The 18,410-nt window shown below is 45.8% G+C and overlaps 1 protein-coding gene across 1 annotated transcript in view; it reads right to left on the reverse strand.

The window, feature by feature from the left end:
* igsf21a (immunoglobin superfamily, member 21a) overlaps window positions 1-18,410 on the reverse strand; it is a gene marked incomplete at its 5' end in the record, with an annotated part of 443,028 nt that overhangs the window by 318,411 nt on the left and 106,207 nt on the right. The gene's annotated exons all lie outside the window — the stretch shown is intronic.

Genomic DNA, 18,410 nt, shown 5'->3' on the forward strand with positions numbered 1-18,410 from the left:
GCATTTCAAGCACATTCACTGACTCTAGATACGGTAATATTTTCTGATGTAGTGATGTGGTGTAGTTGTGTCCTGCCCTGCGTGCCCCACCCCCCCTCCCCCCCCTCAGCTGAAAACTCCTCCCCACACTAGTAACACACAGCCTCGCACCAAGCGTCTAGGAAGCCTGGGAAGCGCCGCCTCCCAGGCAGCGCAACATGGAGAAGCCACACGCGGACTGCAGTGAAAGGTTTGGCTTTTCAGTGTCGCGCTGCTGCTTTTCTAGCGGCTAATCATGTGGAGAAACTATGCTGACAGACAGACAGAGGCAGAAGGACTCAGTTGTGTGCGCGGATTGACTGTGTTCGCACGCACCGTCAGTTGCAGCCAGAACAATCTACATGGCTCTGGACTGCAGCATGAGCGGGTTCTCTTTCATCAAGGCTATTTCAGGCTGTGTATTCCTGACATTTCTGTAATCTGGAGAGCACTGTCGCCACCTAAGGGTTCTGTAAAATAGGTTATAGACCTCCAATAGCTACTATAGTTGTACAGGAGCTGCGGAAGGCTTTGATCGACGTCCCACCGTCAAAAAACGCATTGGACGTCGAAGGACGTCCGTGGCACTCTACGTCACTATTTAATTGGACGTCGAAGGACGTCCATGGCACTCAATGAGTTAAGCAACTTTTAAATAATGTGATCAGAGGTTTACTCAACTTTACTGAGTCAAGAAACAGTTGAAAATGAAAAAGAAACACTACTATGTGTGGTTACAGATTGTGTAGCCTGTGGTTGGGCCTCTAAGCCTGATTTTCTTCTTGAAGAAAATAACACTATGTTGCTCTCAGAACTGTCACTCTCCAAAGTGCTCGGCTGCTGACTGAACGAGGACTTGAGTGAGGCCATCCAGTGGAGTGATAAGGGCTCTGTCTCAATAAATCCCCTACTCCCTCACTCTATCCACTCTGCCTCCGTTTACACATTCATGTTACTCCCTCACCCTATCCACTCTGCCTCCGTTTACACATTCATGTGAAGCGTTTGCCATATTGAAGGGCATACCAAACTGGTTAGCAGGGAGGAGAAGGGCATACCAAACCCGTTAGCGGGGAGGGGAAGGGCATACCAAACCAGTTAGCGGGGGGGAGAAGGGCATACCAAACTGGTTAGCAGGGAGGGGAAGGGCATACCAAACCAGTTATCGGGGAGGAGAAGGGCATACCAAACCCGTTAGCGGGGAGGGGAAGGGCATACCAAACCGGTTAGCAGGGATGGGAAGGACATACCAAACTGGGTTTTTTTTTTTGGATTGATTGATTTATTGGGTGAATGTCAACAATACAGGGAAAACACAGACAATCACCGAGGATAAAAACACAATAAAGCCATTGGCTTATTTCCATTGCGGTCCTCTACAAACAACAGAGGGACAAAAAAAAAAAACACACAAATGGATATCACCTTCTATACTCAAATTAAGACTATTTTTAACATTATTACTAGATTTGAATAGGAATAATGGCACACTTGACTATTATACAATACATAAACATTTGTTGTTATATGTAAGGACTTAACATACACAGAGAAACAAGAAATACTAGGGGGGGGAAGGAGTGGGTTTGCGGAACGGGGGTTTAGCAGTGGGAGGGGGGGGGAGAAGCTCGCTCACACAGGACTGGGGGCTATGCTATCGCTCATAGCAGCCTCCATCTATATGGCCCCATTCAGATGAGAACGAGGGAAGGAGGGGGGGGGTGAGGATGAAGCGTGGAGGAAAGATTGCAAGAGCCAGGCTGGAACAAGGCGGCATGGGGTGGGTGAGGGGGTGGGGGGGGGGGTGGTGTGTGTGTGTGTGTGCATGTGTGTTTGAGAGTCTGTGAATGTCCAATTGTCCTTGTGTGTGCTAGTGAGCCTGATAGGGGGAGTCGTCTTCCCGGATGGTGAGCGAAACATAGCTGGTCGCTATGGTGACGGCCTCGAGTCCAACAGGTGTCAGGGGGAGGGTGGAGGGTGGATGAGCGCAGTAGCATTCGTAGATATCAGGAGAGGAATTTTTCGGCTGCGTCCTTGGCAGCTCCGAGTCCAGATTAGGATGAAAATGTTTTGGTTGCCTGAATTCCTATCAGGTCACACAGACCAAACAGAACAGGTCTTAAGTCTCTGGAATCCCAACATAAGTTCATTCCTTATGCAGATCAGTGGAAATTTCCGTGATATAATCCAGGTATAATCCATTTTTCACAGTTCAAATTCACTGACCGCCCATCTCAATTTTCATGACGTCACAGCCTTGGGTCAATCGCTGCTGTCTTCCCGTACCCCGCGGCGAAAATCCGTCTGGGCAGAGGGTGGGGGCTCCCCGGACCTCGCTTTCCTCAAAGTTTAGTTGATTTGCGTTGAGACCAGCTTAAATCCAATAAATCCATGTTTGTCATTTCGTATAGACAAATGCAAGTTTGCTCCGGCTAGCGTGGTGTTGCAGGCAGAGGGAAAAAGGAGGGGAAGGGCATACCAAACCAGTTAGCGGGGAGGAGAAGGGCATACCAAACCCGTTAGCGGGGAGGGGAAGGGCATACCAAACCAGTTAGCAGGGAGGGGAAGGACATACCAAACCGGTTAGCGGGGAGGGGAAGGGCACCACAGAAGCCAGTGTGCATCGATGCTAACTGGCATTGCACCACTAGCTCTACCATGGCGGAAGTGCAATGGCAAGAATGCATGGAGGAAGCAGCATGTTAACACATTCAGTGCCACAGCGCTTCAGTAAAATTGTCTGGAGCCTGTGCCAGATTCACTTCCATTCAGTTGAAAACAGCTATAGAATTTTTTCTATTATGGCTATATTAACGGGGCTGGACTTTAATGAAACATTGAACACTCCTGCTTCTTCCAAAGAAGAAATTTTGTTTCTAGACAGTTCCATTATGAAATTACAGCCTCTCAAAAAAGTGCACTTTCAAGGGTTTTCTGTCGTTTTTTTTTATTTTCCAAGATATAGGCCCTTTTATGAATACCTTTTGCACTCTAATTTCGAGCACATTCACTGACTCTGGCTGGTGTTTTCTGATGTGGTGGCGTGTGGTGTGGTTTCTGTGCAGCCTGTGTGTGTCACACACCCCTCTCCCCCCCCCCCCCCCCCCACCCCCCCCCTCCCCCCTCTCCCCTCTCCACCTCTGAGCTGCGGGCTCCTCCCACACGCACAGAGTTTGTTTTCTCGTTTTTGCCCCGGACAGATCCCAGCGCCCGTCAAGGAAATGATGCGCGCTGGCAAACGCGACTGAACGAAAAGGCTTGGCCGTTCGCCTTCGGATGCTGGCTTTCTAGGAAATCGTGTGGAGATAGATAGAAGCATAAGAGCTCAGTTGTGAGCGCGGATGCAGCCGAGCCCACTCTCCGCTGTAGGCAGAGCAATATATACGGCGCTGGCAGAAAGCATGCATCGGTTTCCACTTTCTCCGCTGTCTCCTGTACAAAGTAAAGGATCTGAGGTGGGTGGAGCAGCTCCTGTGACGATGTTTAAGGTGGCGCCGTGTGATCCCTTGAAGGGATTCATGCTCACTGGCTAGGTACGACCTTAAACAGCAGAATTATGGAATAATATGAATTATGATTTTAGGACGTCCACAGACGTCCTTGGCACTCCTCGTTACTTTTTTTTAGGACGTCCACAGACGTCCTTGGCACTGAATGTGTTAAGATGTTCCCAGTCAACTGATGTTGTCATGTTGTCATGTATAGGCCTATAATGCATGTAGGTAACCAGGCTGTGTAGCCTTTTCCTTGTCCTTAACAAAATGACTTTAAACAAAAGCATGGATACCATGTGTGGATAATAATAATGATGATAGCCTAACAATAATTTTAATCCTACCTTAGTTTGAAGGTAGAACTGTCTAAGTGAAGCAGTTCCTGTGGCGCATAAGTAACTTCTTCCCATATGCATGCATCAGTTGAAAGAACACATGATATTCATAGCATACCCCTGAGTAAGGAGGGGCCCTTCAGAGCTGCAAGTGTCACTTCCTCTGGAGCAACACTCGGGGGTGGTGGGTCAGGGCACAGCGTGGGACAGGGACAGGGATCGGTGGAAGCGTGGCTGTGTGGTACAGTGCACACTGGTGCTGAACCCTCCTGTGGGGACAGCAGGCAGCGCTGAGTGGGAGGAGGAGGCTGGCACAGTCTGTGGGACGGACGGCCAGAGCGAGGGGGAAGCCAAGTACTTTGAAATCAATAATATGATAATACATAAAACAGTGCTCTGCTGGCCCGGGCCAGCTGCCAGCCCAGACAAAGGCCCGTGGCCACTGACCGACCGCCACTGAGCCCAGAACAGAACCAGGCATTGATGCACGTTTAAGGATCGCTCTCACAAGAGCGAATAAGGACAGTGATTGACACCTGCCATCAACAATATGCAGTCTGCACTATGTTGGGTGTGTAAAGGATGCCAAAAGAGAATGATATGATGCTACACAGCATGTTAACCCATTGATACCTGATGCAGCATTTGCGTGTATATCTCACATTTGTGTGTGTATCCCTTTAAGACCCGGTTTGCGGTCTTAAAGGGATACACACACAAATGCTGCATCAGGTATCAATGGGTTAAAACACAATGGTAATTGTATGCCCTTTTTGGAAGGCTAAGTAATGGCTGTGCGTAACATTTGCGTATCGGAACTTGTTGCGGCACGGCATTTCAAGCTGCTACACTCAATCTACTTCTGCTTATTTCTTCCATACAGAATTTAAGTTGTACCATGAGGAACATTACAGTCATGTACCCTATGTCCCTTTTTTATTAGAGTGTAGGGGTATGGTAGCCAATCAGAAGGCTTAATACATAACCTCATCTCCAACACTTATTTAAATCACTCATGTAGTATAGGGAGACTGCGTATGGTTGTAATAAGGAGAGAGTTGAGTTGTAACATCATCTTATGCCTCATTCATCAAATGTGTAATTTGACCAATGAGGGATAAGATAGGAGTCATCTGGTCATTTCAGTGTTAAGCCACTTCCTGCCTAATCCTACATGTGCAGTTTCATGGCTATGGAAAGAAAAATGCTGATTTTATAGAAGAAATAAGGAAAAGAGGTCATATTTTGATGAACACTGATATCATTGAAGTAGTTAAAATGATAAATCTTGTATTAGATTAAACAGTAGTCTTTCAAGTGAAATCTAATGCATTCCATCCATACTAATCTCAAACCACCGTTCTACAACAACTGGAAATATAATGGCCGACTGGGTGGGCGGATAGTCAACACTGTTGAGTTTTTATTTCATTTGATTGTGACTCGTTTATTAAGCAGTTATGTGATGGAACACCACATTATATTTAGTTTAATTCATTGAGATTTCAGTTGGGTTTTTTTGTTGAAAAGACAAGCCATACATGCATGTGCAGTTATGATCTGTTAAAACGGTTCAGTTGAAAAGGATCAGTGCATTTCAAGACCCAAACACACGCACGCACGTACACACACGCACACACACACACACACACACACACACACACACACACACACACACACACACACACACACACACACACACACACACACACACACACACACACACACACTTTTGCAGCAGGACCAAGTTAGCCGATTGTAACTGGTAAAGCTCATTATGTTCAAAAGTAAGGTCCATGTTAGGCACATTGTAACAAGACCAAATTGGAGCAGAACCAAGTTAGCCGATTGTAACTGGTAAAGCTCAAAATGTTTGATGCATTTTTGAAATTCCCACAACATGTAACAAACAAACAACCAAAAATAAGACTGAAGAATGCCTTGTAACTTATTTAAAACAGAAATAATGTTTCATGTTTGTTAATTTGAGTATATATTCTAACTAAAACTGTCGGCTGTGTTTTTTATATATGCATTGCTTTGCTGCTTGTTTTTTCAATTATTTTTTTGTAAAGCACCTTGAATTGCCTTTGTGTATGAAAGGTGCTATATAAATAAATTTGACTTGACTTGACTTGACACACACACACACACACACACACACACACACACACAGACAGACAGACACACAGACACACAGACAGACAGACAGACAGACACACACACACACACACACACACACACACACACACACACACACACACACACAGTGACAGTCACGTTGTTCTTCATACATTTTTCATTACAGCTTAATTTTTCTCCGCTTCCTTACACTGTTGTTGTTACAACACCCCCCGGTGGTGGGGTAGGTTGTAACAACGGCACGCCCTGTATTTGACATCAATTCATGATGTCTGTGATATTATAATATCACATATTTTCGAATGAGACTGACTGACTGATCTTTGGCTTAAAACCTGGAACACAAGGTGTGATAGCAAGAGCAAAGTTTCTCAAGGCCAGAACACAATGTACATTTCATTTGTACACTCTCTCTGTTTCCATATAGCAATTGGCCAAGTTGACAAATCTTGCATAAAAGAGCATGAATAGCCTAAATGAAACAACAATGTGGACTCTGTAACAGCCACACTGCGTTGGGAGCGTGTTTTATTCGGTTAAGGTTTATTTCAACCTTGTTAACAAAGTAATGATGTGAGGCTTTTCCAAAAAAGCTGCCTGGCAGTATACGGTAATGTTCGCATTTTCTATTACTTAGTCTAACCCCCTGGAAAATAGAGGATTAAAATGTCACTGCAGTAGTCTAGGAAATAGATACTCCAATCTGTTTTTAATAAGGTAAACAATGACCTGAAAGAAGCCATGAAGGGAGCGGGATGTCCCGGTTACTCGCCTGGATATCAATCAGTGTTTGTGCATCAATCTGTAGATGGTCCCATCACCACAGGTCAGGAGCAGTGGCAGGAAGTGAGGGAGGAGATGGGGCCAGCGTGGAGAAATGGCCGTTCTGAATGTCAAACGGGGAGACTTGAGGAACGCAGGCAGCATACAGGGAACATCAACTGCCCCACTCCATTTATCATAGCGCAATTGCTGCCGTTACAAGAAGGCCGTTTCACGGAGGGGAGGTGGTCCTCTGCCACTGACTGTTCCCCACGTCTATGCACGGCTGTGTTGTTGTTTTTCTCCTGGGCCGTGCCCAGGAGAAAAATGTTTTCCTGCGATTCATTTTCTATGATAAAGACCATAGACAAAACAAACATGGACGACGTCACCCATTGCTTTTTGGACTCCTGTTTTGAAACCTATAGAGCATGGGGGTGTGGCCGTCGCCATCTTGGAGGTCTTGTGCAACTCGCACGAGACAGCGCGAGATCAGAGACGCAGCTCCGCCTGCTATTGGTCCATGATCGGCAAGCTGCACGATCACTGGCCAAGCGACCTGTCAATCAGCCCCAAGACATCGTTATTTCTATCGTCTATTTTACTCTAAACGGGTGAGTTATATAAAAATCCACCCCCCGTTCAGTTGTCAGGAAAGTTGAAAATAAAAAATTGCCTTATAAAGACGGGCATTTTAACATGGGGGTGAACAGGGAACGACTTAGCTTGCCTTGTTATGCTAGTTAGTTAACGTTAGCTACTATCTGTCCGCCAACTGTGAGTTGTGCTGTGTGTCCGTGCGCTTTGGAAGCGCTCTGGGGATTATTTTGGTATCCAAAGCATTCCATGAAAGAAAAGAAAAGAAAAGAGGTTTTATGTGGACATGGCACCTGTTCCTCACTGAAGCCTGTCACCATCACAGACACACAGGTGGCTTCTTTATATAGGCCTATATAAAAAAGGAAAGTGTGTTTACTGCTGAGGCTATAAAGAGTAGATCAATTTTGCCTTGATGTGTCAAAAAATGGAAGAAAAGTATCGTGAAACTCACCTCAATTAAGAGATGATCTTTAAAGTGTATTGAGTTTGGCTGGAAAACATGTTGTGACGTCGCCTGGCTCATCCCTCTTATTGTATAATGCATTTCTATTAACTCTAGTGGCCTTCAAGAGGAGTCTCCCTGGAGTTTCTTTCTGCTTACGGCGGCGTACTGTATATATCTCCCTCTCCAGCTGAGACAGCCTACACAAGACACAACAAGCAGAATCTGTCTCTATCACCAGCTGAGACAGCCTACACAAGACACAACAACCAGAATCTGTCTGCCTCTCCAGCTGAGACAGCCTACACAAGACACAACAACCAGAATCTGTCTCTATCATCAGCTGAGACAATTATAGCCTACACAAGACACAACAACCAGCATCTGTCTCTATCACCAGCTGAGACAATTATAGCCTACACAAGACACAACAACCAGCATCTGTCTCTATCACCAGCTGAGACAATTATAGCCTACACAAGACACAACAAGCAGAATCTGTCTCTATCACCAGCTGAGACAGCCTACACAAGACACAACAAGCAGAATCTATCTCCCTCTCCAGCTGAGACAGCCTACACAAGACACAACAACCAGAATCTGTCTCTATCACCAGCTGAGACAATTATAGCCTACACAAGACACAACAACCAGCATCTGTCTCTATCACCAGCTGAGACAATAATAACCTACACAAGACACAACAACCAGAATCTGTCTCTATCACCAGCTGAGACAATGATAGCCTACACAAGACACAACAAGGAGAATCTGTCTCTATCACCAGCTGAGACAATGATAGCCTAAACAAGACACAACAACCAGAATCTGTCTCTATCACCAGGACCTACTGGTAACTTAATTTAAGCACAGAGGACTCATGTTGTGTATAACGCAATGAAGAAATGGAGAAGCATCATCTCCAAACTATGCCTACAAAATCATGATAGGGTTTAGGGCCGCAGGGATCAATTCATACAATCTATGGAAGAAAGAATCAGTGAGAGAGAGAGAGAGAGAGAGAGAGAGAGAGAGAGAGAGAGAGAGAGAGAGAGAGAGATAGAGAGAGAGAGAGAGAGAGAGAGAGACAGCATGAGGCACGCCCACCGCTGCCTTAGCACACAGACGCCGGTGCCAAACTGGATGGTATCGAGCCCAGCGCGCAAATTGTCACTTGCGGAAGGCGGATGAGAGCATGAGACGCAGGGAAGATAGCATAAGACACGTGTTACAGTGTGAAAACTGACACGTAAGCACTAAAAGCAGATAGCGTTGGTATGACGATAGGGCCCTATGTGTCTACTATAAATAGCGACTGAAATAATATATAACAGCTATTTCTATAACCTAAACAAATCCATATAGACCAAACACATGCAACTCCTCCCACTGCCTGATCAATGCACTACAAAGATGATTAAGGGGGTGGGAAGAGGTGTACATAGGGCTGGGCAATATATTGATATTATATCGATTATCGATTATATCGACTAGATATCCTCTTCGATTTTGGATATCATAATATCATGATATAACATAAGTGTTGTCTTTGAAAGGCTGCATTACAGTAAAGTGATGTCATTTTCTGAACTTACCAGACTGTTCTAGCTGTTCTATTATTTGTCTTTACCCACTCAGTCATTATATCCACATTACTGATGATTATTTATCCAAAACCTCATTGTGTCAATATTTTGTGAAAGCAACAATAATCATCCCTACAATATTGTCGCAGTATCGATATTGAGGTCTTTGGTCAAAGATATTGTGATATTTTATTTTGTCCAAATCGCCCAGCCTATAGGTGTAGAGATGTGTTCAATGCTGCCCAAAGCAGACCTAAAAAAATAAATAGCCTATGCTAATGCTAATAAGGTCCAAAACTTTATGTACATTAACCATTCCTACAGATGTGCTGCCACCTCAAATGACTCACAGCAGGTTTTGCTTTGGAGGACAGAGATCTGATCTGAATGCATGACGAGAACGCATTCAAAACACCAGGTGTAAACACAAAAGCAGGACCGGATCGTTTATTAGCCGGATAACGTGTCCGCATACAGATGGCATTTGAATAGCAGGTGTAAACGGGGTGCCTGCTGCCCTCTCCTCTGCGTGTCTCCCTGACGGCTAACCAGAGCCAGCGCCCGTCCACCTGTGAGCCCAGCGCCTCCACACCACAGCAATCTAGAGAGAGAGAGTGGCGTCAGTGGAGGACCAAAATGCGTGACTCATTAGCCAGGAAGGGGGCTCGCGCTAAGTTTGAATGCTACAATAAAGCTGACAATATACAATTTGACTTAAAAAATAATAATAATAATAATTCAAAGTACAACACAAACTGTCTATTTTGCTGCAACTCGACAGTGCTGCTTAATCCAGGACCTTACTTCCGGGGACTCTTGAGAGTAAAACATTGGTCCATTGGAGTGAACGGAGATGTCGCGACTCTTCTATATACATGGCTCTGCTCCACACCAATCCAGCATCCTGGTGTGGAGGGTTTGGGTATTACATCAAAAGGCCTCAAAGGCTGATTGGCTGAAGGGGGGGGGGGGGGGGGTTGCTCATCACTCAAGAGCCAAGCAAACTGGTAAGAGAGAGAGAGAGGGGGGGGGGTTAAAAATGAAACTCGCATGGCGATTTATCAGCACTGCGGTGAGGATTAAAAGACTGCCAGCCCCCTGCCTGCAGCCGCACACACATGCGCACACACACACACACACACACACACACACACACACACACACACACACACGCACACACACACACACACACACACACGCGCACACACACACACACACACACACACACACACACACACACACACACACACACACACACACACACACACTCAGCAGCCCCCTGCCTGCAGCCAGCCTACAGCCTGCATGCTTTGTTTCAGCAGCTTTTAAACCCCCTCTGTGTCTCAAGATGTGCTAACCCACTTCAATAGAATTATGCCTTCTTCACATATCACGGGCAGGGGCGGGGCGGGGCGGGGCGGGGCGGGGGGAGGGGAGGGGAGGGGAGGGGAGGGGCGGGGGGAGGCAGGGGCAGGGCGGGGCGGGGGGAGAGGCGGGGCCATGGTGATGGCAGAGAGGAGAGATAGCTCAGACATGTTGGTGAGGAAAGCTCTATACAGTATATATTTATGAAACGCCTCTCTCAAATCAAGCAATCTGATTGGTTGACAAGCCGTGCTATAATGTGCGTATATCACGGCCGGGGTCGCGATCGCCGAATCCCTCCGCCTCTGAGAAAACCAACGGTAGCTAGCTAGCCTGCTAACCTTGCAAACGGGAGCTCCAGAGCCAAACCGTAGTCTCAGGTAGACCACGCGAGACCAACATGACTTCTCACTTCATTTATGTCCCTCGGGAAACACTTTCCTATAACAAGTCTATGGTCTCAATCGCCAGTGTCAAGTCTTCTTCAATACAGCATGTTCATTTGGTAAATCATGGTCCCATTTCAAGTCAAATAGACAATTTAACAGAAGACTATTGTTTTGGAGCGTGATTGACACCGTGGTTACTGGTGTGGTGACACCAGTAACCACGGTGTTACTGGTGTTAACCACGGTGTTACTGGTGTTAACCACCATGGTGTTACTGGTGTTAACCACGGTGTTACTGGTGTTAACCACCATGGTGTTACTGGTGTTAACCACGGTGTTACTGGTGTTAACCACCATGGTGTTACTGGTGTTAACCACGGTGTTACTGGTGTTAACCACGGTGTTACTGGTGTTAACCACGGTGTTACTGGTGTTAACCACGGTGTTACTGGTGTTAACCACGGTGTCACTGGTGTTAACCATGGTGTCACTGGTGTTAACCACGGTGTTACTGGTGTTAACCACGGTGTTACTGGTGTTAACCATGGTGTCACTGGTGTTAACCACGGTGTCACTGGTGTTAACCATGGTGTCACTGGTGTTAACCACGGTGTTACTGGTGTTAACCACGGTGTTACTGGTGTTAACCACGGTGTTACTGGTGTTAACCATGGTGTCACTGGTGTTAACCACGGTGTCACTGGTGTTAACCATGGTGTTACTGGTGTTAACCACGGTGTTACTGGTGTTAACCACCATGGTGTTACTGGTGTTAACCACGGTGTTACTGGTGTTAACCACGGTGTTACTGGTGTTAACCACGGTGTTACTGGTGTTAACCACGGTGTTACTGGTGTTAACCACGGTGTTACTGGTGTTAACCATGGTGTCACTGGTGTTAACCACGGTGTCACTGGTGTTAACCATGGTGTCACTGGTGTTAACCACGGTGTCACTGGTGTTAACCATGGTGTTACTGGTGTTAACCACGGTGTTACTGGTGTTAACCACCATGGTGTTACTGGTGTTAACCACGGTGTTACTGGTGTTAACCACGGTGTTACTGGTGTTAACCATGGTGTCACTGGTGTTAACCACGGTGTCACTGGTGTTAACCATGGTGTTACTGGTGTTAACCACGGTGTTACTGGTGTTAACCACCATGGTGTTACTGGTGTTAACCACGGTGTTACTGGTGTTAACCACCATGGTGTTACTGGTGTTAACCACGGTGTTACTGGTGTTAACCACGGTGTTACTGGTGTTAACCACGGTGTTACTGGTGTTAACCACGGTGTTAACCACAGTGTTACTGGTGTTAACCACGGTGTTACTGGTGTCACCAGATATGTGTACAAGAGAAGATATTCATCAGCTCAACTCTGATTGTCTCTGTTTCTCACTTTTTTCTCTCTCCACCGTGAAGATCATGAACTCCTCCCCTGTCCTGAGTGACGACCCGGATTTTTCATTTAACTGCTCACAGTTTGACGCAGCCGTCAAGGCCGAGCGTGAATGTTATAGGCTATTCGCCAGGACATGTTAATTTATTCAGCTGGGGTTATCACGTTGTAGCGGACTTCTAACTGTTTATACTGCTCTTGGAACAAGCTAGCAGCTAGCTGCTAGCGCGTCAAGGTGAGCTATGTATCCGGCACGGCTGCTACAGTACTTGCGTATAAACAAATGAGTTGAATTCACTGAAACACATTGTACTCACATTGGGTTGAAAATAGGAAAGAGAATTACGTTTCAGCACTGTGGCTCACATTACTCTCTGTGCTTGGCATTAGAAGAAGGTGTGTTTGTTTGTCACCAGTGACTGTGATTAGCATAAAGGACCCCGCCCAGCTGGTAAACTAGAAGCCCTAATTACCTAATTAAAAAATCCGGCTCCATTAGCTCACCTGCGGGGGTGTTCTTTACACTTCCTGAAAGATTCAGCGCGATCACAGGTAAAATGGCATAATTGTGGCCGAACTCACTCCCTCACTCACTCACTCACTCCCTCACTCACTCACTCACTCACTCACTCACTCACTCACACACAGATTTTGCATTCTTATTATAGCATGTGGAATTGTATCCCAGTTTGTTCTAAAATCCACATAAAGTAACTACTGTGGCTAGCAAAAAGGCTGTGACTAGAAAATGGCTAAAGCAAGATGTACCAACTGTGAATGAATGGATAGATCTAATCCACTCGATATATGTAATGGAGAGAGTAACATTTAGACTAAGAGCTCAAGTTGATTCCTTTGAAAACAAATGGTCGAAGTGGCTTGCCTATGTATCGGATATAAGACCTGACTTTGTATAGCTGAGAAGAAACAAGGTGGTGTGTGTAAATGGGTACCGTAAATGCTTATAATTGAAAATTGTATGTGGGTGCGAATGAATGAATGATTATGTGAATGTAGATGAGTACAAGATTGAATGGTTAAACATCCTCCCCTGTCTTTTTGTTCGTTTAGTTCATTTATGTTTTGTGCTGTTGTCTGTACAGTATTGTTTTGTTTTGTCATTGAGAAAAATAACAATAAAAAGTAAATGACAAAAAAAAAAAGTAACTACTGAGCTGAGCAGCAGAATGATTCATTGCAGGTTGGGGTGGAGGGGGTGTGGGCGGAGCCGTGTTAAAAAGCAGCAGAAGAAGAGCCAGCTGTCCCAGCCCACGTTCTTCTTCTTCATGTGATCTGAGCTCAGGGAGCAGCCTGCTAGTCAAAGCCTCATCTGAAAACAAATTAAAGAGGATTAAGCCTGCTAACTGCACATGCTCTCCTCTGTTCTCCTGCCCTGCTGGTTACAGGCTGCCACTGCACATGCTCTCTCCTCTGTTCTCCTGCCCTGCTGGTTACAGGCTGCCACTGCACATGCTCTCCACTGTTCTCCTGCCCTGCTGGTTACAGGCTGCCACTGCACATCCTCTCCTCTGTCCTGCCCTGCTGGTTACAGGCTGCCACTGCACATCCTCTCCTCTGTCCTGTCCAGCTGGCCAAAATGGTGACCTTCACACCGACGCCCTGTCCCGGGTACAGGTGCACTGCAGCGGATGCTGAGGTCATGATATATGGACTCTGAAAATGAATGGGTGAATATACTCTGAAAATACAGGACTACCAGCTGTTTGGTTGAGAAATGCAATATTCAAATTTGTGAGAAGAACCTTTGACCGAGCGTTGATTGTGTATAACCTTCTTACTCGTTTAGATGATATCCAAAGGACAGGTAGATCCTGGATAACACAATTACTCATAATACAAAAAAAAAATACATAAATCAATAGGAAGAATTTGAAACCGCTCACCAAAGATTTGGGTGAAAGAACTGCCAGTATATTATGTGACAAATGAGTTACAATGCAAAGCCAAGTAGCATAATGTTCTACAGTGTTGTGTTGGAGAGGCTTACAGTATATTTCAGTTACAGTATTGAGTCAGAAAAAGCATATTTTTTCATGATGTGCCCGAGTCCCTTCCCAGTATAGACGGCATTGTTACAAAATTGGATTGAGCTTTCAATGAAAAGTACATCTTATTTCTCTCTCTCTCTCTCTCCTCTCTCTGCTTTAGAACCATGATCCCATAAGTGCACACACACAGACACACACACAGACAGACAGACAGACAGACAGACAGACAGACAGACAGACAGACAGACAGACAGACAGACAGACAGACACACACACACACACACACACACACACACACACACAATACAACATCAAACGGTGCTTTATAAGAATGATAAAAAAGGATTTCAAAATGGCTCCACTGTGCTTATCCCGTAACGGTATGACTTTCCTCTTGGCTTGAGGCGGTGTCATGACGGGTGTCAGTGCCAGCCACCTCGCCAAACGCTGCCCGCTGTCGGCTTTGACTGAACCAAGGGCATCCTCACTGATCAGACAGACAGTGGTTTGATCATCTTCCAACACAGCACCCCCCTGTGGCTAGTTATACCTAGCATTAATCAGCCTTCAACTCTAGTGTCAGTTGTATCATAATTCTGCTGTCATTTTACCTGCCTATCTGCCCCCCTCCCCCTACCCCCCTCCCCCCCCACTGCTATCTATGACAGGTAGGACAGTCAGAGGAGCCACTCTGTCGATCCCGCGGCTATAGCCCCGCCCCCCTCCCCCCGAAATAGGGAGCCATAAAGACAACATTGGCAGAGACGTTTTGGCACGAGAGGATGGTTGTCTCCGTCTGCACATCAGAGGAGGCATATTTGGCATCTTTTTGGCACTGCACAATATGATAAAAGCTAATGAAGATCAACTATGACTCCAGCCATTACTGTGGCTGCAGGGCAGCTTTACGTAGGTGGGGCCAAGGGGCTAGCTCGTAGCTCCGTTTGTGAAGCCATTGTGGAAGTACCTAACACCTACATTCTTTCGAAAAGTCTGCAGGGGGCGACTCCACTCACTGGCTCCAAAAAGAAGTACGGTTACATGGAAGTGAATGGGAAAAATGTCTCAGAAAAATGACCTCAGTAAACACTTTCCTATAAGGAGTTATTACAGCGTGTTCCCGAAGCTCCGCTCGCCGGATAAATCTCCGCCTAGTGGCCTCAGTCTGACCGGCTGCTATTTTAGATTGAAATTGGGCAGACAGGCTGTATTCACTGAACAAGATGATCAGCTGATGTGGTTGCTTGCCTCAGTGGCACATTTTAATAGAAATAGGGACGGCAAACAGCAAAACGTGCACCCCAAAATCAATATTTTTTATAATATTCATAAAACCCGAAATCGATCTTAATAAGGTGACGTGACAAACAGGGACTCTCTCTCATCTCCCCGACACGACGACGATCGAGCGTTAACGAGCAGGTGTTATGTTGCGTAGGTGAAACGCTGTCCAGAGACAATAATATGAACTGTCTATAGGCCTGAAGTGTGCGTGAAAGACATAGCTTACATGTAAGCTGTGACACTTTCTGTGAATAATTCTGCCCGAATAGACCTTCTTACTTACGAACGTGCAAAGCGAAATAAAATAAAAAATCCAGGGGGAGAAATGCAGTTTTCGAGTCCTAGCAGCTCATCAGGTAACACAGCTCGTCATCCTTCCATGGGTATGTTCATAAATCCATTCTAAAATGATCAGAGATCCAGTCGTCTGGATTTCTGTGGTTGAGAAATACAGTTTGAGTTGGTGGATGTGTGTTTGGGGGCTCCAGGCAACGGTCTTGCATTTCACTTTTTCTCTAAATGAATGTTGGTATTGGCAGTGGAAGGAGCTTTTGATTCTTAACTTAGGCTACTGTATATAATGCTGGTTTAATGAATCACATTTTATTTGTTATATTTTGTGAGTAACATTTGTGATGCTCTTTCCTGTCCAGTCAGTGCTCTGAACTGAGATCAAATGGTCAGATTGAATTGATGAAAACCCCATTTAAATAAAGCAATTTCTGTTCTGTTCTGGTATAATGGCCTTGGGCCATTGTATTTAAGCAAGCAGTATTCTACCACACTATATTGTATTTACTGACCTTATCTGTATGCACAACTATATGGAGACATTTAATTTTTCATCATAAGCCAGCGCACAGTAAAGCAGATATTAATGTGATGTGTGTTATTCATACATCTAGCTTCTTTAATTTTGCTCTCAAAGTGCACCAGATCGATGCATTTCACTACAAAATTGTCCAAATGCAAACACTGTTATTAGTATATTTTTTCAAATCTACACATTGCATGTTTGCTTTTTTTTTGCAATATGGATACACTTGTATGTATAATTAAATTGAGTATTGGGCCTTTATAAGAATGTTTATTTATATTATATCAATTGTCACGCTCTCATGGATAGATATTTAAGGGTTGTTTATTAATTGGGGGGAAATGGCCACCGGAACAAACGCCGCAAACCTTAGCCGACTACTTTTCTCATCTGGCTACTCAGAAGTTTGGGGAACTCCTTGTAATTATGGCCTCAATCGCTTCAAGTTTCAAGTGTTCTTCAGGTGGTGTTCATTTAGTCATTTAGAGTCAAGTAGATGATAAAGCGGATATGCTTTGGGGCGTGATTGACAGGTCGCCTGTCCAGTGATTGCGCTGCGAAGTCCAAAAACCAATGGGTAGCCACGTCCATATATTGTTAGGGTCTATGGGCGGGGCACTGATGTTTAACATATTGCCATTATATTTTGACCTGCATGCCTGGAGCCATTACTCATCCAGTGCCACCCAGCCATCACTCAGGAGGACACACAGTCTGGATGAAGACAGCAGACACAGAGCTGAAGACAGCAGACACAGAGCTGAAGACAGCAGACACAGAGCTGAAGACAGCAGACACAGAGCTGAAGACAGCAGACAGAGAGCTGAAGACAGCAGACACAGAGCTGAAGACAGCAGACACAGAGCTGAAGACAGCAGACACAGAGCTGAAGACAGCAGACACAGAGATGAAGACAGCAGACACAGAGCTGAAGACAGCAGACACAGAGCTGAAGACAGCAGACACAGAGCTGAAGACAGCAGACACAGAGCTGAAGACAGCAGACACAGAGCTGAAGACAGCAGACACAGAGCTGAAGACAGCAAACACAGAGCTGAAGACAGCAGACACAGAGCTGAAGACAGCAGACACAGAGCTGAAGACAGCAGACACAGAGCTGAAGACAGCAGACACAGAGCTGAAGACAGCAGACACAGAGCTGAAGACAGCAGACACAGAGCTGAAGGCAGCAGACACAGAGCTGAAGACAGCAGACACAGAGCTGAAGACAGCAGACACAGAGCTGAAGACAGCAGACACAGAGCTGAAGACAGCAGACACAGAGCTGAAGACAGCAGACACAGAGCTGAAGACAGCAGACACAGAGCTGAAGACAGCAGACACAGAGCTGAAGACAGCAGACACAGAGCTGAAGACAGCAGACACAGAGCTGAAGACAGCAGACACAGAGCTGAAGACAGCAGACACAGAGCTGAAGACAGCAGACACAGAGCTGAAGGCAGCAGACACAGAGCTGAAGGCAGCAGACACAGAGCTGAAGACAGCAGACACAGAGCTGAAGACAGCAGACACAGAGCTGAAGACAGCAGACACAGAGCTGAAGACAGCAGACACAGAGCTGAAGACAGCAGACACAGAGCTGAAGACAGCAGACACAGAGCTGAAGACAGCAGACACAGAGCTGAAGACAGCAGACACAGAGCTGAAGACAGCAGACACAGAGCTGAAGACAGCAGACACAGAGCTGAAGACAGCAGACACAGAGCTGAAGACAGCAGACACAGAGCTGAAGACAGCAGACAC

The sequence above is a fragment of the Poromitra crassiceps genome (genome assembly GCF_964638095.1).
Source record: "Poromitra crassiceps genome assembly, chromosome: 27".
NCBI lineage: Eukaryota > Metazoa > Chordata > Actinopteri > Beryciformes > Melamphaidae > Poromitra > Poromitra crassiceps.